The sequence below is a fragment of the Zea mays genome, chromosome 1 (genome assembly GCF_902167145.1).
Source record: "Zea mays cultivar B73 chromosome 1, Zm-B73-REFERENCE-NAM-5.0, whole genome shotgun sequence".
Classification (NCBI taxonomy): domain Eukaryota; kingdom Viridiplantae; phylum Streptophyta; class Magnoliopsida; order Poales; family Poaceae; genus Zea; species Zea mays.
Genome location: NC_050096.1, coordinates 306,245,101 through 306,265,978, shown reverse-complemented (window position 1 = coordinate 306,265,978; position 20,878 = coordinate 306,245,101).

Below are 20,878 nucleotides of genomic sequence, written 5' to 3'. Positions count from 1 at the left end.
TATTAAATTTAGTACATTCAATTGAATTTCTTCAAATAATTCAAATTTGAAGTCAAAGTCGCTCGAATATTGGAAAACAATGAATGCAAAATTGATATTTATGTTATTAAACACATGTTGCAGCCTTATTTCAGGAACAACCGGAAATTTCGAATACCATGTAGACGAAACATGATCGCGAATTTGTAATCTAGTTGTTTCTAAAATGTATAAAACACAAACAAAGTCAGAAAATCATTAAACTTGTCGATTTTTTATCATAGCTTGAACATATGATATTATGACATCTCAACAAGTTTCATGATTTTCTGAGTTTGTTTGTGTTTTATTGAGAGCCCCTAGAGGGGGGTGAATAGGTGATCATGTAAAATCAAACACTAAATTCCCACAAACTTGATTATAAAGATATTAGTGCGAGTTAATCAAGTCTATGAGGCGAGCTCTTGCGAACACAGACAATCGAAGAGGAAGCACACAAGAGACACGTGATATTTATCCCGTGGTTCGGCCAAGTAATACTTGCCTACTTCCACGTTGTGGCGTCCCAATGGACGAGGGTTGCACTCAACCCCTTTCAAGCGATCCAATGATCAACTTGAATACCACGACTTTCTTCCTTATAGTCTTTCTCCCGTTTGCGAGGAATCTCCACAACTTAGAGCCTCTCGCCCTTACAATGTTGATCACAAAAGAAGCACAGAAGTAAGGGAGGGGAGAGCAACACACACAAGACTCAAATCCATAGCACAACCACGCACACACGTCACAAATTGAGCTCGAAGTACAACACACGGAGTTCGCAACTCAAATGGAGCTCAAATCGCTAACACAAAGAATCAAATGCGTGGAGTCGGAGTCTGGGAGTCTTAGAATGTTTCGTGTAAGCTTGTGTATCTCCTCCATACGCCTAGGGGTCCCTTTTATAGCCCCAAGGCAGCTAGGAGCCGTTGGAGGCCAACTTGGAAGGCCAAACTTGTCTTCTGTCGGGTGGTGCACCGGACAGTCCGGTGCACCACCGGACAGTCACTGTAGCTGTCCGGTGCGCGATCTCCTTCCATTTCTGGCGCATCCGACCGTTGGTCCTCGGGGTCGGTTGGCGCACCGGACACTATCCGGCGCACACCGGACAGTCCGGTGTGCCCAACCGACCGTTGTTGCAGGCCATGCGTCGCCCGCAGATTGCACGGCCAACCGTTGCGCTAGCGACCGTTGGCTCAACGGACAGTCCGGTGCACCACCGGACAGTCCGGTAAATTATAGTCGTACGCCGCCGTCGAATCCCGAGAGCGGCGAGTTCACCGCGGACCAGCCTGGCGCACCGGACAGTCCGGTGTGCCAAGCCGAGCTGGAGTTTGCTGCACATAGCCAACTCTTTTTCCAATTTTTTCTCACTGTTTCTAGCACTTAGACAAAACATATTAGTACTCAAAACAATGTACTAAGTCTAGAAACGTACCTTTTTTTTATTTGCACTTCTCACTTTACTTGGCACATAAGAACTTAATTAATCGTGTTGCGCACTTAATCACCAAAACATTATTGAAATTGCCCAATGGCACATTTCCCTTTCAATCCCCCTTTTTGGTGATTTATGCCAACTCATCCAAAAACAACCAAAAGAAGTGCAACATCAATGCAATTTGGAACCAAATTGTTTTTGCACAAGATTTGACATATTTGGATCATTCTTTGCCACCACTTGGTTTGTTTTTGTAAATTGAATCCTTTTTCCTATCTCTAAGTCAAACACACTTGTTTGGGCAAATTAAGAGATATTCCAATGGAAAAATTGATCAAGTACCAAAAACTCCCCTTTCCCATAATCAAAAATTTTCCCCACAAGAGACCAAAATTTTGCAATAAGAGTATTTTGGACAAATCAAAAGTTCTAACTCTATTGTTTTCAAAATTCACAAGTGGTAGCTGATCCATTTGCTTTGGCCTTAATTTCTCCCCCTTTGGCATTAAGCACCAAAACGGGATCATTCTTGGCCCTTTAACCCCATTGTCTCACCAAAAATGTCAATTAAGAGCAAAAAGGCAATGAGAGCATAAGTATGAACATGGAATTAAGTACACTAATACGAGAGTGCAGTGAAAGTCTTTGCATCGTCCAAGTCCACATTTCCCTTTCAATGCACCTTTGAGACTACATCAAGTATACTCCAACAAACAGATTAGTCTCAAGGGGTCAAGTTGTAGCACATCTCCCCCTAAATATGTGCATCATTCACACATGGACTTGTGAGGTCTGGGGATCCCTTGCACAACTTGAGCACCATAAATAAGCAACAAATTATATAAATGCATGAATTAACATGATCAAAGACATAGAACACATGTATGCTATAGATCAATCCAAGTTACGCGAATCTAAGACATTTAGCTCACTACGCAACCTGCAAAAGGTTTTCTCATCCAATGGCTTGGTAAAGATATCGGCTAGCTGGTTCTCGGTGCTAATATGGTACACCTCGATATCTCCCTTTTGCTGGTGGTCTCTCAGGAAGTGATGTCGGATGTCTATGTGCTTAGTGCGGCTGTGTTCAATAGGATTATCCGCCATACAGATTGCACTCTCATTGTCACATAGGAGTGGGACTTTGCTCAGATTGTAGCCAAAGTCCCGGAGGGTTTGCCTCATCCAAAGTAGTTGCGCGCAACACTGTCCTGCGGCAACATACTCGGCCTCAGCGGTGGATAGGGCAATGGATGTTTGTTTCTTTGAACTCCAGGACACCAGGGACCTTCCTAGAAATTGGTACGTCCCCGATGTGCTCTTCCTATCAACCTTCCACCCGGCATAATCGGAGTCTGAGTATCTAATCAAGTCAAAGGTAGACCCCTTTGGATACTAGATCTCGAAGCAAGGCGTAGAAACTAAATATCTAAGAATTCGCTTAACGGCCACAAGGTGACATTCCTTGGGGTCGGATTGATATCTAGCACACATGCATACACTAAGCATAATGTCCGGTCTACTAGCACATAAATAAAGCAATGACCCTATCATAGACCAGTATGCCTTTTGATCAACGGACTTACCTCCTTTGTTGAGGTCGACATGCCCGTCGGTTCCCATCGGTGTCTTCGCGGGCTTGGCGTCCTTCATCCCAAACCTCTTTAGAAGGTCTTGAGTGTACTTTGTTTGGGAGATGAAGGTACCGTCCTTGAGTTGCTTCACTTGGAACCCAAGGAAGTAGTTCAACTCACCCATCATCGACATCTCAAACTTTTGAGTCATCACCCTGCTAAACTCCTCACAAGACTTTTGGTTAGTAGAACCAAATATTATGTCATCGACATAAATTTGGCACACAAAAAGATCACCATCACAAGTCTTTGTAAAAAGAGTGGGATCGGCTTTCCCAACCTTGAAAGCATTAGCAATTAAAAAATCTCTAAGGCATTCATACCATGCTCTTAGGGCTTGCTTAAGTCCATAGAGCGCCTTAGAGAGTTTGAACACATGGTCGGGATACCTGTCATCCTCAAAGCCAGGGGTTGTTCCATGTATACCTCCTCCTTTATTGGCCCATTGAGGAAAGCGCTCTTCACATTCATTTGAAATAGCCTGAAAGAGTGGTGAGCGGCATAGGCTAATAAAATTCGAATAGACTCTAGCCTAGCCACAGGAGTAAAAGTATCCTCGAAATCCAAACCTGCGACTTGGGCATAGCCTTTTGCCACAAGTCGAGCCTTGTTTCTTGTCACCACTCCGTGCTCGTCTTGCTTGTTGCGGAACACCCACTTGGTTCCCACAATGCTTTGCTTTGGACGTGGCACGAGGCTTCAAACTTCATTCCTCTTGAAGTTGTTGAGCTCTTCCTGCATGGCCAACACCCAGTCAAGATCCTGCAAGGCCTCTTCTACCCTGAAAGGCTCAATAGAAGAGACAAACGAGTAATGCTCACAAAAATTAGCTAAACGTGAGCGAGTTGTTACTCCCTTGCTTATGTCACCCAGAATCTGATCGACAGGGTGATTTCTTTGGATCGTCGCTCGGACTTGAGTTGGAAGGACTTGTGGTGCTTCTTCCTTCATCACTTGTTCTTCCTGTGCTCCCCCTTGATCCTGTCCCTCTTCTTGAGGTACCTGTTCACAGTCTTGAGTTGGAGGATGCACCATTGTGGAGGAAGATGACTGATCTTGCTCTTGTTGTTCATGTGGTCGCACATCACCTATCGCCATCGTGCACATTGCGGCCGTCGGAACATCATCTTCATCTATGTCATCAAGATCAACTTGCTCTCTTGGAGAGCCATTAGTCTCATCAAATACAACGTCGCTAGAGACTTCAACCAAACCCGATGATTTGTTGAAGACTCTATACGCCTTTGTATTTGAGTCATACCATAGTAAAAACCCTTCTACTGCCTTGGGAGCAAATTTAGAATGTCTACCTTTCTTCACCAGAATGTAACATTTGCTCCCAAATACACGAAAGTAAGAAACGTTGGGTTTGTTACCGGTAAGGAGTTCAAAGGAGGTCTTCTTGAGAAGGCGATGCAGATAGAGCCGGTTTATAGCGTGGCAAGTTGTGTTCACGGCTTCTGACCAAAACCGCTCGGGCATCTTGAACTCTTCAAGCATCGTTCTCGCCATGTCGATAAGCGTCATGTTCTTCCTTTCTACTATACCGTTTTGTTGTGGTGTGTAGGGAGCGGAGAACTCGTGCTTGACGCCTTCTTCCTCAAGATACTCCTCCACTTGTAGATTCTTGAACTCGGACCCGTTGTCGCTTCTTATCTTTTTCACCTTGAGCTCAAATTTGTTTTGAGCCCTCCTTAGAAAGCGCTTTAGGGTCCCTTGGGTTTCTGATTTATCCTGCAAAAATAACACCCAAGTGAAGCGGGAAAAATCATCAACAATTACTAGACCATACTTACTTCCCCCGATGCTTAGGTAGGCAACGGGTCCGAAGAGGTCCATGTGAAGAAGCTCTAGTGGTCTTGATGTTGTCATCACATTCTTGCTATGATGAGTGCTTCCCACCTGTTTCCCTGCTTGACATGCTGCACAAGGCCTATCTTTCTCGAAACAAACATTGGTTAGTCCTAACACATGTTCTCCCTTTAGAAGTTTATGAAGGTTCTTCATCCCAACATGTGCTAGAAAGCGATGCCACAGCCAGCCCATACTAGTCTTAGCTATTAAGCATGCATCTAGATCGGCCTCCTCTTTCGAAAAATCAACTAAGTAGAGTTTGTCGTCTAGTACACCCTTAAAAGCTAGTGAACCATCACTCCTTCTAAAGACAGATACATCAACGTTTGTAAAAAGACAATTGTAACCCATGTGACACAATTTACTTACAGATAGAAGGTTGTAACCAAGCGACTCTACTAGAAATACATTCGATATGGAGTGCTCGTTGGTGATGGCTATCTTGCCCAAGCCTTTGACCTTGCCTTGGTTCCCATCTCCAAAGATAATCGTATCCTGGGAATCCTTGTTCTTGACGTAGGAGGTGAACATCTTCTTCTCCCCGTCATGTGGTTTGTGCATCTGCTGTTGTCGGGGACCATAATTAGGGGTACCCCCCAAGACTCCTAATCTCAGCTGGTAACCCCCATCAGCACAAAGCTGCAAAGGCCTGATGGGTGCGATTAAGTCAAGGCTCAATCCACTCAAGGGACACGGTCTCGCCTCGCCCGAGCCCAGCCTCGGGCAAGGGCAGCCGACCCCGGAGGATTCACGTCTCGCCCGAGGACCCCCTCAAGCAACGGACACACCTTCGGCTCGCCCGAGGCCCAGTCTTCGCCAAGAAGCAACCTTGGTCAGATCGCCACACCGACCGACCGCACCGCAGAAGCATTTAATACGAGGATGGCCTGACACCTTATCCTGACGCGCGCCCTCCAGTCGACAGAGCCGAAGTGACCGCAGTCACTTCGCCGCTCCACTGACCGGCCTGACGAGAGGACAGCGCCGCCTGCGCCGCTCCGACTGCTGTGCCACTCGACAGAGTGAGGCTGACAGCAGCCAAGTCCGGCCTCGGGCGCCATAGGAAGCTTCGCCTCGCCTGACCCCAGGGCTCGGACTCGGCCTCGGCCCCGGAAGACGACAAACTCCGCCTCACCCGACCCCAGGGCTCGGACTCGGCCTCGGCCCCGGAAGACGATGAACCCCGCCTCGCCCGACCCCAGGGCTCGGACTCGTCCTCGGCTCCGGAAGACGACAAACTCTGCCTCGCCCGACCCCAGGGCTCGGACTCAGCTCTGGCCTCAGCCGACGGTCTCCGCCTCGCCCGACCCGGGGCTCGGACTCGACCTCGACCACGGAAGACAGACTCGACCTCGACCTCGGAGGAGCCTCCGCCTCGCCTGACCCAGGGCTCGGACCGACCACGTCACAGGGGGGCCATCATCACCCTACCCCTAGCTAGCTCACGCTATGGGGAACAAGACCGGCGTCCCATCTAGCTCGCCCCGGTAAACAAGTAATGATGGCGCCCCACGTGCTCCGTGACGACGGCAGCTCTCGGCCCCTTACGGAAGCAAGGAGACGTCAGCAAGGACTCGACAGCCCCGACAGCTGTCCTTCCGCCAGGCTCCAGCGCTCCTCCGACGGCCACGACATCACATGAACAGGGTGCCAAAACCTCTCCAGATGCCACGACGGCATGTACTTAGGGCGCTAGCTCCTCTCTGCTAGACACGTTAGCACATTGCTACATCTCCTATTGTACACCTGGGCCCTCTCCTTACGCCTATAAAAGGAATGCCCAGGGATCTCTTACGAGAAGGTTGGCCGCGCGGGGAGGACGGGACGGCGCGTGTAGGCCTCTCGCTCCCTCCCACGCGGACGCTTGTAACCCCCTACTGCAAGCGCACCCGACCTGGGCGCGGGACAAACACGAAGGCCGCGGGTTTCCCCTTTACGCGTGTCTCCCTCTGGTTTTCCCCCCTTCGCGCTCCGTCTCGCGCCGACCCATCTGGGCTGGGGCACGCGGCGACAATTTACTCGTCGGTCCAGGGACCCCCCGGGGTCGAAACGCCGATAGCTGTCGATAATCCAGTTTGATCCCTCGGATGCATAAACCTGCAAGGAATTTAAGCTTGGGTTTTAGGTACCCAACTCTTGTTGGGTCCTACAAGGTTAGTCACAATAACTTTTGGAACCCAAATACAAGTCTTGTCTCCCTTGCATTTGGATCCCAATTTCCTAGCCACTACTTTTGCATTCTTACATGAAAGAACAAAAGAAGTGTTGCACGCATGGAAAACAGTAGTAGATTCATTGCACATTTTAGTAGGCACATGATGCACAACATGATTTCTCCTAGGCCTACTTCTACCATGAACAAAAGTAGAACTAGAGGCAAACATAGCATGTGAATTAAAAGCATCATGATCATAACTTCTATTATAATGAGCATTCCTAGAAAATTGAGAGCGCCTAGAAAATTTTCTATCATAAATGTAGGCATGATACTTTTGAGAACTACTAGCCATAGGGGCCTTCCCTTTCTCCTTGTTGAGAGCGGGAGCCTTTTGGCTTGTTAAGTTCTTGGTTTCCTTTCAAAAACCAAGTCCATCCTTAATGGAGGGGTGTCTACCAATAGTGTAGGCATCCATTGCAAATTTTAATTTATCAAAATCACATTTGCAAGTCTTAAGTTGAGCATTAAGACTTGTCACCTCATCATTTAATTTAGTAATAGAAGCGATATGTTCGTTACAGGCATCAATATCAAAATCCTTACATCTATTACAAATAATAACATGCTCTACACATGAACTAGATTTATTAACTTTCTCTAGCTTAGCATTTAATTCATCATTTAAACTCCTTAAACTAGAGACAGATTCATGGCAAGCAGACAACTCAGAGGATAGCATTTCATTCCTTTCAATTTTCTGAGCAAGAGATTTTTGAACACTAATAATTTTGTCATGCTCTTCATACAAAATATCTTCTTGCTTCTCTAGCAATCTATATTTTTCATTAAGAGCATCAATTAATTCATTATTTTTTTCTACTTTGGCTCTATCTAAACCCTTAAATAAACTAGAGTAATCTACTTCATCATCGGAAGATTCCTCATCACTAGAAGACGAGTACTTAGGGGAATCTTGAATACATACCTTCTTCTCCTTAGCCATGAGGCAGGTGTGGAGTTCGTTGGGGAAGAACGAAGACTTGTTGAAGGCCGAGGCTGCCTCTGCTTCATCGTCGGAGTCGGATGAAGAGCAGTCTGAATCCCATTCTTTTCCAAGGTGTGCCTCGCCCTTCGCCTTCTTGTAAACTTTCTTCTTCTCCCTCTTCCCATACTTTTCTTGTTCCTGGTCATTATCATTATCGGGGCATTGAGCAATAAAATGACCAATCTTACCGTATTTGAAGCAGGAGTGTTTTCTCTTTGTTTTGTTTTTTTGGGGTACTCCTTGCGTCCTTTTAGTGCGGTCTTGAAGCGCTTGATAAGCGCCATCTCATCTTCGTTGAGGCTGGCAGCTCCACTTGAGCTACCTTGCTTGGTAGTGCCTCCTTGCTGCTAGTTGCCTTGAGCGCAATGGGCTATGGCTCGTAGACGGGCAGAGGGCGGTTTAAGGCGTCATCTACATACCTTGCCTCCTTAACCATCATGCACCCGCTTACAGATTTTCCGAGTATCTCCTCGGGTGTCATCTTTGTGTACCTGGGATTTTCACGGACAGATTCATGGCATGAGTCGGACGACGTCGTGGTCCGTCCATCTTGTGCTTCCATAGCTTCTAATCTTGTTGACCAGGGTCTTGAGCCTGTTGTAGGTTTGTGTTGGCTCTTCTCCCCTGATCATGGCGAATCTCCCTAGCTCGCCTTCCACCAGTTCCATTTTGGTAATCATTGTAGCATCATTTTCCTCATGTGAGATCTTGAGGGTGTTCCAGATTTGCTTGGCATTGTCCAAGCCACTTACTTTATTATACTCGTCCCTGCAAAGAGATGCTAACAACACAGTAGTAGCTTGGGCATTCTTATGGATTTGCTCATTAATAATCACAGGGTTATCCGTACTATCGAAATGCATTCCATTTTCCACTATTTCCCAAATACTAGGATGGAGAGAAAATAGATGACTATGCATTTTATGACTCCAAAATGAGTAGTCCTCTCCATCAAAGTGTGGAGGTTTTCCTAGAGGAATAGAAAGTAAATGTGCATTCGAATTGTATGGCATGCGAGAATAGTCAAAAGAGTAGTTTTGATTAACCGTTCTCTTTTTCGACGAAGAGTCGTCGTCGTCGTCTCTTGGTGAAGAAGAAGATGCATCGCTGTCATAGCAGATGATCTTCTTGATGCGCCTCTTCTACTTCCCGTCCTTCTTCTTGTGACTCGAGCCTGAGTCAGTGGGCTTGTCATCTCTTGGCTCGTTGAAGATGGACTCCTCCTTGTCGTTGACCACCATCCCCTTTCCCTTAGGATCCATCTCTTCGGGCGGTTAGTCCCTTAGATGAAAAGTACGGCTTCGATACCAATTGAGAGCACCTAGAGGGGGTGAATAGGTGATCCTGTAAAATCAAACACTAAATTCCCACAAACTTGATTATAAAGATATTAGTGCGAGTTAATCAAGTCTATGAGGCGAGCTCTTGCGAATACAGACAAACGAAGAGGAAGCACACAAGAAACACGCGATTTTTATCCCGTGGTTTGGCCAAGTAATACTTGCCTACTTCCACATTGTAGCGTCCCAATGGACGAGGGTTGCACTCAACCCCTTTCAAGCGATCCAATGATCAACTTGAATACCACGACTTTCTTCCTTATAGTCTTTCTCCCGTTTGCGAGGAATCTGCATAACTTGGAGCCTCTCGCCCTTACAATGATGATCACAAAAGAAGCACAAAAGTAAGGGAGGGGAGAGAAACACACACAAGACTCAAATCCACAACACAACCACGCACACACGTCACAAATTGAGCTCGAAGTACAACACACGGAGTTCGCAACTCAATTGGAGCTCAAATCGCTAACACAAAGAATCAAATGCTTGGAGTCAGAGTCTGGGAGTCTTAGAATGTTTCTTGTAAGCTTGTGTATCTCCTCCATGCGCCTAGGGGTCCCTTTTATAGCCCCAAGGCAGATAGGAGCCGTTGGAGGCCAACTTGGAAGGCCAAACTTGCCTTCTATCGGGTGGTGCACCGGACAGACTGGTGCACCACCGAACAGTCACTGTAGCTGTCCGGTGCGCGATCTCCTTTCTTTTCTGGCGCATCCGACCGTTGGTCCTCGGGGTCGGTTGGCGCACCGGACACTGTCCGGCGCACACCGGATAGTCCGGTGTGCCCAACCGACCGTTGCTGCAGGCCACGCGTCGCCCGCGGATTGCGCGGCCGACCGTTGCGCTGGCGACCGTTGGCTCACCGGACAGTCCGGTGCACCACCGGACAGTCAGGTGAATTATAGTCGTACGCCGCCGTCGAATCCCTAGAGCGGCGAGTTCACCGCGGACCAGCCTGGCGCACTGTACACTGTCCGGTGCACCATCGGACACTGTCCGGTGCACCACCGGACAGTCCGGTGTGCCAAGCCGAGCTGGAGTTTGCTGCACATAGCCAACTCTTTTTCCAATTCTTTTCTCTCTGTTTCTAGCACTTAGACAAAACACATTAGTACTCAAAACAATGTACTAATTCTAGAAATGTACATTTTTCTTTGATTTGCACTTCTCACTTTACTTGGCACATAAGAACTTAATTAATCGTGTTGGGCACTTAATCACCAAAACATTATTGAAATTGCCCAAGGGCACATTTCCCTTTCATTTATACAATTTTAAATCAATCGGGTCGCAAGTTCGTGTGCATGTTTCATGAACATGATGTTCGAAATTTTGGTATGATCCTAAATAAGGCCTAAACTTGTGTTCAATAACATGAATATCATGTTTTCAATTCATTGTTTTCTATTATTTGAGTGGCTTGTAATTCAAATTTGAATCATCCGAAGAAATGGAATTAAATGAACTAAATCTAATATATATAGCAAACACTTTGAGAAATATGACAAAATTCCATATGTTGGTCCAGAGACTTTAAGAACACAACACAAAAAATTGGGGGGAGAGAAAAAAACAATAAACTTTGTCGAGTGCCTTAGGAAAACACTCGACAAATAAATTTGTTGCCACTAACTAGATTCTTTTTAATTGAGGGGACATGTTGCACGTATTTCAAAAGAACCGTCTTTCTCGAAGTAAGCTTCAGAATGACTGTACCAACACCAAGAACACGCGCTTGTGATCTGTTCCCCATCAGGAAGGCTCTAGTCCCTTTGCACTGATAAGAAGAAAACAAAGAAATATCAGCACACACATGAATATTAGCACTAGTATCATCCCATCACTCAGGGGAATGACACACAGAAAAAGTAGGTAACAGACTACCAAACCCCGGTATTCCTTCTCCAGTCTCGCTAATAACCATGTTTAATGTTTCTTCTCTTCAGCTGGTTTTTTCTCCTGGTTAAATTTACGTTCTGGACAAGAACTTGCCCAATGATCAGTACTCCCGCAAACAAAGCAACCGGCTCCCTTCTTCTTTTTAAATGTGGCTGCCTACTTGGGATTCGTGACATTATGTTGCTTGTTCTTTTTTTTATTATTATGTGATGCATTGGAATTCTTCTTTTGTATCATATTGGCACTAGAAGTATCAATTCTTTTTCCACGAGTGTCTTTTGCTCTCGTCCTCTCCTCAACATCAAGAGAACCAATAAGTTCAACCAAGCTAAACTCTTGTCTCTTGTGTGTTAGAGTGGTAGTAAAGTCCGTCCAAAAGGGCAGCAACTTAGTGATAATACCACCAACCACGAACTTGTCAGACAAGATGTCACACCCGGGTTTTAGGGGTCCAAAGCCCGGGCGCGAACATAATCACCAGGTGTGCTGGGACCAAGTCTCACACATATGATGAATCATGGCACAGGATCGAATGTCACATATTTACTACATAACAGGAGTTCTATACAAAATAAATAAATAATTACATATAAGGAGACAACGGTCCAGCAACCCAAAGTTGACTGGGAGACGACGACCTAGACCTCTCACGAACTCATCACAGCATCCTCCATGTGCCTTATCCTGTGGTACCTGTTCTTGACCTGTGGGGGGGTGTGAGACAGCAAGAGTGAGCTCACATACGTTCATCGCTCAACAAGTTGTGGGGAATAATGTGAATGAACTCGCCAAAGGTGGGAGCTCATGTGAAGTGTAAGGCTTACCAAAGAGGATGGTTAAAGCTGAGCATTGCTTTTAAAGTTGGACAAAATTTTATTAGCAATCACTAAGTATAATTAAATACCAACCCAATTAAGTAGTAGAACAAAAGTAACAACATCACCTGCGATGCAATGCATATGACAAATTGAATTTAGTTCCATAAATTAATCATGTGAGGGTCCGAGCTGCTCATGACCGTGAGCACGGCTAGTATACCAGTTTTACACTCTGCAGAGGTTGCGCATCTTTACCCACAAGTCATGTTACCCATCTGCCAAGGGATCGCGACTTTCCATACACCTCTACTGAGGAGGCGAGGCAGGGTAACACTATGAGGCCTTTACAAAGTTCCACTAGCTTCAGAAAACCCGCTACAGTTTATAGGAAGCTCCAATGCAGGGACCCCTCGCATGACCGCCATCGCAGCAAAATCATCCCAAGGACCTCCCTACACTGACCACTCCCCTACTGCCCTTGCCCCTTTCGGGTAAGGTAGTCTTCCACTAGCTTTCCTAATTAATCAGCCAAGGGCGTCCATAAACCCTTGTGGTAGCACTGTTTTCCCGGGTGGTCGCTCCATGTTCCAATTAACATAATGATCTTATCATGAACAGTAAATAACAACGGATAACATAAGTATAATCATGAATAATGTGTATCTCCATGCCCAAATCCACATAAAGCACTAGCAAGTACTACCCAGAAGTTTAGTGGTAAACAAGTCATAAAGATAGTCAAACTAGGGTGACCTATTGGGTTCCATCAAAATTAACCTATGCAGATCATTATGATTAATCAGAACATGAATGGGTAATAAGAAGTGATCAAGGGCACAACTTGCCTGAGACTTGAGATTCCAGGTACCAGCTTGCTCTTCATGTGACACGTGTCCTCACGCTAGTCGTAGCAATACAGACAAACAGTGTATAGGCAAAATTAACATCACACCAAACATAAGGATAAATTGTGTAATATTAATCTACACGTTGCTACGAGATCATGGGCTCGAGAAGCACTATAATCGGAGTTACAGTTATTTAATTATGATTTTCTGAAGTCTTATGTGATTAAACAGGAAAACTCAATTCTAGGTCGTTTATAAATCATGTGAGAAAGATAATCGAAATATTTAACTAACTTTCTCTTGATCAAATTATACTTGATTAGAAAACATACTCTAGCTCCCATTATAAACATAGACATAGTAATCTTTGGTTAGTGAGGTAAATTTACTAAATATAGGATAAATAAATGACTAATATAAAAGTATATGATATGATATAATTAAGGCTAACACTGTGCACATAATTTTATTGCGAAGCTAATGCAACTTGAATGGATCAAATCGGAGTTAAAATGAATAAGTTATGGAATAAACAAGTTTCTATGTATTTTTAACACTTATTTTATAAATTTCTGGAATTTATGGACTGTGGACGCAAATACCATAGAGCTTGGGGTTATTTTTATAAATTCCAGGGCCCCGGTTGTAAGGGTTTCTCTATAGTCGAGGACGGAGGGTTATTTGTGGCAAAGGGCAGGGGCTCATAAGAAAGAATGCCAAGCGAAGGGGTATAAACATTTCCCAGCCACCCGATCTGATCTGGACGGCCCAGATCAGTCCTATCATTTAAATGAACCGGTATACACTTGGAGCCATTGGATTTCTAATGGATGCATAGGATTTTAAAATACCCAGCTCAACTCATTCCCGTCGGATCTGAATCGAACGGCGCTGGTCAGTCCTATGGCTAGATCCGATCTGAGCCACCCATCCGTAATCAGACGACTGACGTTCTTCTTCCCAACCACCTGGCGCTTGGCCCCGACCGCATACAATACCGGCGCGGCGGCAACCATGGCCAGCGCGCCTGTTCCTCGCACAAGCGCCCTGAACACCAATCCGATGAATGCTATACGTAGATTAGATATAGGCCCTGTTTGGTACAGCTGCTGCTTGTTGAAAAAGCAGCTTATCTGATAAGCTGGTAAAAAGCAGCTTCTGCTTGTTGGCTGCTTTTAGTTCATTTTGAGAAGCAGCTGAACTGATAAGCTGCTGCAGAAGCTGTCTGTTTGGCAGAACTTCGGCTTAAATTTGTGAAGAAGCTGAAAATAAGCTGTGCCAAACAGGGCCATAGAGGAACTGAAGGAGGGGTTCCCTACCGGTACATACGCAGCACATAACTCCGCCCATGGTGACCAGCGGCCATACGACGGCAATTACACCCTGACGAGCGATTCCGGTCAACCTAGCCATCGTTCTTGCACGGGATGTCGACGAGGACCATCGAGGTGAACATCTGAAGACCACAGACGATCGTATGTCCACACAACGACACTGCAGACGCCGGACGACGGTGACCCTTCATCACCACCGGTGAGGTTCTGCAACCCTGCCACCGTGACGTTGCGGACCCCGACCGTGTGTCCCAGGAAACACCCCAGGAAGGCGTAGCGAAGCACTCAGCCCTCCCTAGAGAATGCCGAGCACCCCACAGCCTGGAGCATGACGGCAGCGGCACATCCTCAGTTCTTCGATGCTCACCATGGTGATCTGGTTTGGGTTCAAGGTGGCACGGCCATGGATTTATAGGCCCGAGTGTAACACCCCTGGTGTTACTATAACTAAAACTTGAGCATGGCATCATGAGCATTGGCATTGCATATGTGTGACACACCTAGAGTGCATTCACTAGGCAAAAATTTCAAACAAGTTGTATTGTTTTAATGTTTTTGCAAATGAAACCCTGGTTAAAGGACTTAACCCTAAATAGTGGTTAAAGGGGTAAAACTTAACCCAAGTTAAGAAAACCTAAAAGCTTTAGGGTAAAAGTTATAAAATGACCCTAAGAATAAACTTGAATCACTTTTGTACCCCTGGGATACCAGAAACCCTAATTGGAACCCTGGAAAACCCTAAAACCAAACCCTAGGGGCTTATGTGCAAAAGTGATGAACCTTTGGACTAAAATGTAAAAACTACTATGTTTAGGCATCTAAAGCCAATTGGTTCACAAATATGTGAATTTACAAGCCAAACCCTGAGATTTGGACTTAAGTGCAAAATGGACCTCATTTGAGTTCTACACTAAGTCTGAAATTCAGTGTTAAAGGCTCCACTTTAGGGCTTTGTAACTTGCAAAGCATAGGGTTTTTGCCCTAGGTCACCACATCAAAGTTGAAGCCCAATTATAGGAGAACAACTTTGTTTAAGGATTCAAGCCATGGTCTTATGAGAAATTTGGAGAAAAACTCAGCCAAAGTTGGACTGTCAGGTCACTGAGTCTGAATTTTTAGAGAAACAGTGTAACCACAGAGACTTTGAGCAAAGATTCCTCTATGATCCAGCATGAATCTGCCCATGGCATCTATGACAAACTTGTAGCTGGTTAGTAGATCTATAACTTTGCTGCAAAGTTTGGTTTGTGTTGCCACAGAAATTTGGAAGAAAATCGACCCTCAACTCTGGCTGTCAGTCCATCAGATTGGTCCTAGCCATGGTACAGTGCCTGATTAACTGAAGAAGATCTCCCCCGTGCTCGTCGCCGATAGCCGTCGCCGTTGATCGCGGCTCGTCGTGATTCGTGCTCGGTGGTCATCGGATATGCACAGCCGGTATGAACCCTTGCCGCCGGTGAGCTGTAAGCCACTCCGGCCAGCTGTAGTGCTTTCCTCCCCTTGCTCTCCGCTCGGGGATAAGGATTTCACCGCCGTTGAGCCATCACCGGCGTCCGCCGCGTGGCTCTGTCTTTACACCGTGCCGTCGTGACTCCTCTAGGCCATCCCATCGTCGACGGGGAGCTTGCCACGCCATTAGCCACGATTTCACCGCGACGTCTTCTTCCTTATCTCCGGCCACCTCCGCTAGCCGCTTAAATTAAAGCGCCACCGCCTCGGGGCTCTATAAATTGACCCCGCCGTGAGCTTCACCACATCCTCACGCATTCAGCCACCACTAATCGCTAGCCGTCCTTCGCTAGAACTCGCGAATTTTGGATTTCCCCCAAATCTATTTTCCGCCGCCGTGAATCAAGCTCGCCGTAGTCAGCCCGTTTCAGGTCCGATCTCACCCTTGGTTCCCTTGTTTCAATGCCCTTGCTTCCTCTTGATGCTTGCCGAGCCATTGAATTGAACTAAGGGCTCTCTGGTCGCCGGGAACATGATCATTTCGCCGCTATGCTTACGGCCACCGTGGCCGGAGCTCCATAGTTCACCAATAGTGCAATTAAGTTAGGGGAAATGGTCAGGCTGACCCCAATTTCATGTCCGCCGCTCGGAGAACCCAGCCATAGCCCCAATCGGCCGGTGTAGATGCTCGCCGGAGCGCGGCGGTGCGCGAGCGCCGTCGGGGACTTCCGGTTGCAAATTGATAGAAACGCAGGGGCCTTTTTGTAGGTGTCAGTGACTCTGCGCAATAGTGAACGACCCTGTTCTGGTTTAGTCAAAACGCCGAGGTCCTCTGCGCAAAATCTCCCTCGCGGGCGCGGGCGCGCGCACGAATCCACTCGGGCTTAGGCCGCCTGGACTTGAATTGGCCCAGTACTGTTTAGAGTTTTTCCTTTTCTTTTTCAGTGGAACTTTAGAAATCTGTAGAAAATTATAGAAAAATGATAAAATTGTGAAACCAATTTTCCTAGGTTCCTTATTTTCCCTAGTATTTAATAAAAATAAATTCATGATTTTTAGATCAAACAGGGAATTTTAGGGTATTTAAAATAGCCTAAACCATTGATTCTGGATTTTTAGAAAATAAATAATAAGTCCAAAATTTCCCAAACTTTTTATGTGAGCTTTTCACATTATTTAGAAGCCATGGGTAGAGTTTGGTTTGATTTGAACATTGTTTGATAACTAGAACCCAAAACCACCCCCCCTGCTCCATGAACTCCTTTACCGACTCCGGAAACCCTAAGTTCCCGGAACTCCGTGAAGGAAAGTTGTATTCAAGACATAAATAATAAGTTTATGCTATCTTTGCATCCTCATGAGCATCCCATGGCATCCATTCTTATACATATGTATGGTTATGAGTAGAACGTGAGGAAGAAATCGAAGTTACCGAAGAGGAGACACCACCACCTTCGGAGTCTCAGGCCGGGAATCATTTCTACTTTGACATCTGTGGATCTGAGCCTGATTCACCTGTGAACGAAGGCAAGCCCCGGTGCATGCAACCCCTTTCCTTGTGTTTTAAAATACCTTTTTGCACACTTAAGTCTAGTGAAATGTGCATTAGGTTCATAGGAGTTACTTGAAACCCTTTGATGCATTGCTTTTCCTTGATATCCATACCTTTATAGATACTTCGGTGAAGTATCAAAATATGATTTACAAAAATTCTTAGACTTGCTTAGATCTTGTGGATAGAAGTTGTCCTCAATTTAACCATGGAGAGGATGGCTTCTACCTGCAAGAATATTTTCATTTGGAGCAATAGTGGGATCTTACTGCAAAGCTCCCCGTGATGCTCTTTCATCCTAAGGAACAGACACATTCCTAAGGGTGGAAATACTTAAATGGAAACTTGGGGTAGGAACAGGTGATGTTCTACCCAGGTTGGTTAAGGATTAACGCGTATGTAGGCGTGCTGACCGAGGACCCTTTAACTGGTCACATGCCTCGTCATGGGTAAGCCTTGCCTCGGGCAGACTAAGGCCGGAATAAGATAACACGAAATGGGCGTGGAGCGGTGGCGAGAGTAGCGTGTACCCTCCGTGGCAAGAGGCTGGACGGTGGTGTAGCTGTGCTCTCGGTTTGCGTGAACCTGATCCGGTCTTAAGAACCCCGGTGGCGGGTTGACATATGCAAGGGTTAAGTGCTACATATGTCGTGTGATTGGAGATCCTCAGCTGAGTATAATCGATTCGGATCGCCGTACCTTCGCGGTTATGAAGACTTGGTCACTTTTCTACAACCTAGAGTCAAGAGGCGAACACGATGAATAAAAATGATGTTGTCTTGATGTGATGTGAAACTAGACTAGATGCAAATGGAGTCTATTAATACTTAACATGGCGTTAAAAGATTGAAAGTAAGGACTCACTTTAGTAAGCTACTTCTGCAAAAGTATAAGTTGATTTTTGCTAAAGCCTCTCCTTGACTCCTATTTATCCAGCATCCCCTTGAGAGTCTTTTCCTTAGTCGGGTAAGACTTGCTGAGTATTCCATACTCAGGGTTTATCCCTTTGTTGTTTTTAGGTGAGGAAGCGACAAACTTTTGTTGCTTCTGCTCCAAGGTGGTACCAAATGAGGAAAAAGAAGACTGAAGTGCGGGAGGACTCGGTCCTCCACTTAGGATCTTTTGTTTATTAAACTTATCGGGAGGAGTTTGTGCCTCCCCTGGCTTGTATAATATTACTACTCTGCACTCACTTATAGTCTGGTCTGTAATAACCTAAAGCTTGCTTTTGAAATAAATGTAAGATTATGTAATTCGCTTCCGCATTTCTTCATCTCCGATGTTCTGTAATGTCTACAAGATGGGTGAGACGTTCCTGGTAAGGTAAGGAAAGATACCGAGCTTGTCAAGTAGTTCAGGGGCACCTACAGGGTTGTCTGATGTCTGTGAGACAAGGACAACTGTAGGTGGGCCTAATTACTTGGGAGGTTCTGTCACAGCTGGTATCGGAGCGTAGCCCTTCTTGGCAGATATTATGAGGCATCTTCAAAAGAATTTTCGAAAGTCTTACCTAAAATTCTTTTCTCTTCTTACCTAAGTATTCTGAAGAAGTCTATCTTAAAGACCAGATAGGAAGAGTGCAACATATAGAAGGTTGAATCGACTAAGGTTGATTCTGTAATTATACATGCATCATGCTAAGCACTATTCTAATAACATTTTCCCCCTTAGAAAAGATGCCGCCACGTACCAGGCTAACGGCACGCAAGTCTACGGGACCAATTGGGGTGCCTCGGCATCAATTGGCTCCCCGACATGAAAGTAGCAGCAGTGGAAGCAACGACCCCATCGGAGACCTTGAAGCTCGTGTGAGTCGACTTCAAGCAGCGCTTCGACATAGGACTGATGCTTGGGTCGCTGACGGTGATAGAATCAACGAACTGAGAAGGGACATCCGACATCTGCAGGATCAACTCGCTGATCGAGACTTAGCACTTGACTGGGCCGTACAGTCTCGTTTGCTAATGTGTGCTAAGGAAGCAAGGGCTCAGGCCTGAGTTAAAGAACTTAGCTCGACTGTTGATAACCTGCAGGTTTACTGCAATACGTTGCACGAGGAAGTCCATATATTATACTCACAACTACACCCAAGTGAGCCTGCACAACCTGCTGAGGCGGAAGCTGGACCATCTCACGTTGCGGGACGTGCGCTGGGTGGGGAGTTGGACCTTTTTGAGCCCCCTCCTTCTTTGAGGTTGGTTGATGTCTGGACTCCCACACCTGACGATGAAGCCGCCAAGACTGATGGCAAGCAGGAATAAGGGATTCGGTGGTGAGAGGCCTAATCAGGGCCAGGCGAAGAAACCACGGTTTGTGATTCGACCCTCAAACCAAAATCGCCCTTTTTCTCGTCCACCTTCATTTCCCTTCAAACAGCCTATCATTATCCGCCCCAATAATACTCCCACTACCCCAAAGCAGCCGGGTGCCCCAGGCACTCGATTCCCTGCCTTGCCTAGTTCTTCAACTGGGTGCTTTAATTGCGGCAAGTCGGGACATTTTATCAAAGACTGCCCATATCCTAGGCAAAATCAATCCAATGCTCCGCAAGGATCTGGGAAATCAGCTCAGCCTAAAGGAAATGCTGTGGGGAAGAATACAAAGAAGACAGGGCGTATATATTACACTCAAGTGGCTACTACACCGGAAGGAGAACCGGTGATGATGGGTACGTTTCCCGTGGCCAGTCACCCAGCAATTATTCTTTTTGATTCTGGTGCTTCACATACATTTATTAGCAAGAAGTTTGTGGAACAACATCATATTGCATACCATGAATCAAAGGAGGGATTTAAAATTCATTCACCTGGGGGACACATTTATACTAGAGAAGTGGCCTATGCAGTGCCAATAACAATGGCCGGACGGAACTTTCCTGTTAATATGATCGTTCTGAAAGGCCAGGATATAGATGTAATCTTGGGTATGAACTGGTTAACCCAACACAAGGCAATCCTCAACACTGAACTCAGAACCGTCAGGTTGAGCTATAACCAAGAAGAGATTCTTTTGACTCTCCCCGCAACCAATCCAGCCAAAGCTTCTGGTAGAGTCTATGAAGCCATTGTACCGGAGATCAAGAACATTCCGGTAGTATGTGAGTTTCCAGATGTATTTCCGGAAGATTTGCCTGGACTGCCCCCTGAAAGAGATGTAGAATTTGTAATTGAGCTAAAGCCCGGTACGACTCCCATCTCCCGAAGATCGTACCGCATGCCCCCTAATGAGTTGGCGGAACTGAAGATTCAATTACAAGATCTACTAAATAAGGGATTTATCCGGCCAAGCTCGTCCCCTTGGGGTTGTCCCGCCATTTTTGTTAAGAAGAAGGATCAAACCTTGAGAATGTGCGTGGATTATCGACCCCTAAATGAGGTCACTATTAAGAATAAGTACCCTCTTCCAAGGATCGACATCTTATTTGATCAGCTGACTGGGGCGAGGGTATTTTCCAAAATTGATCTCAGGTCGGGCTATCATCAAATCCGTAT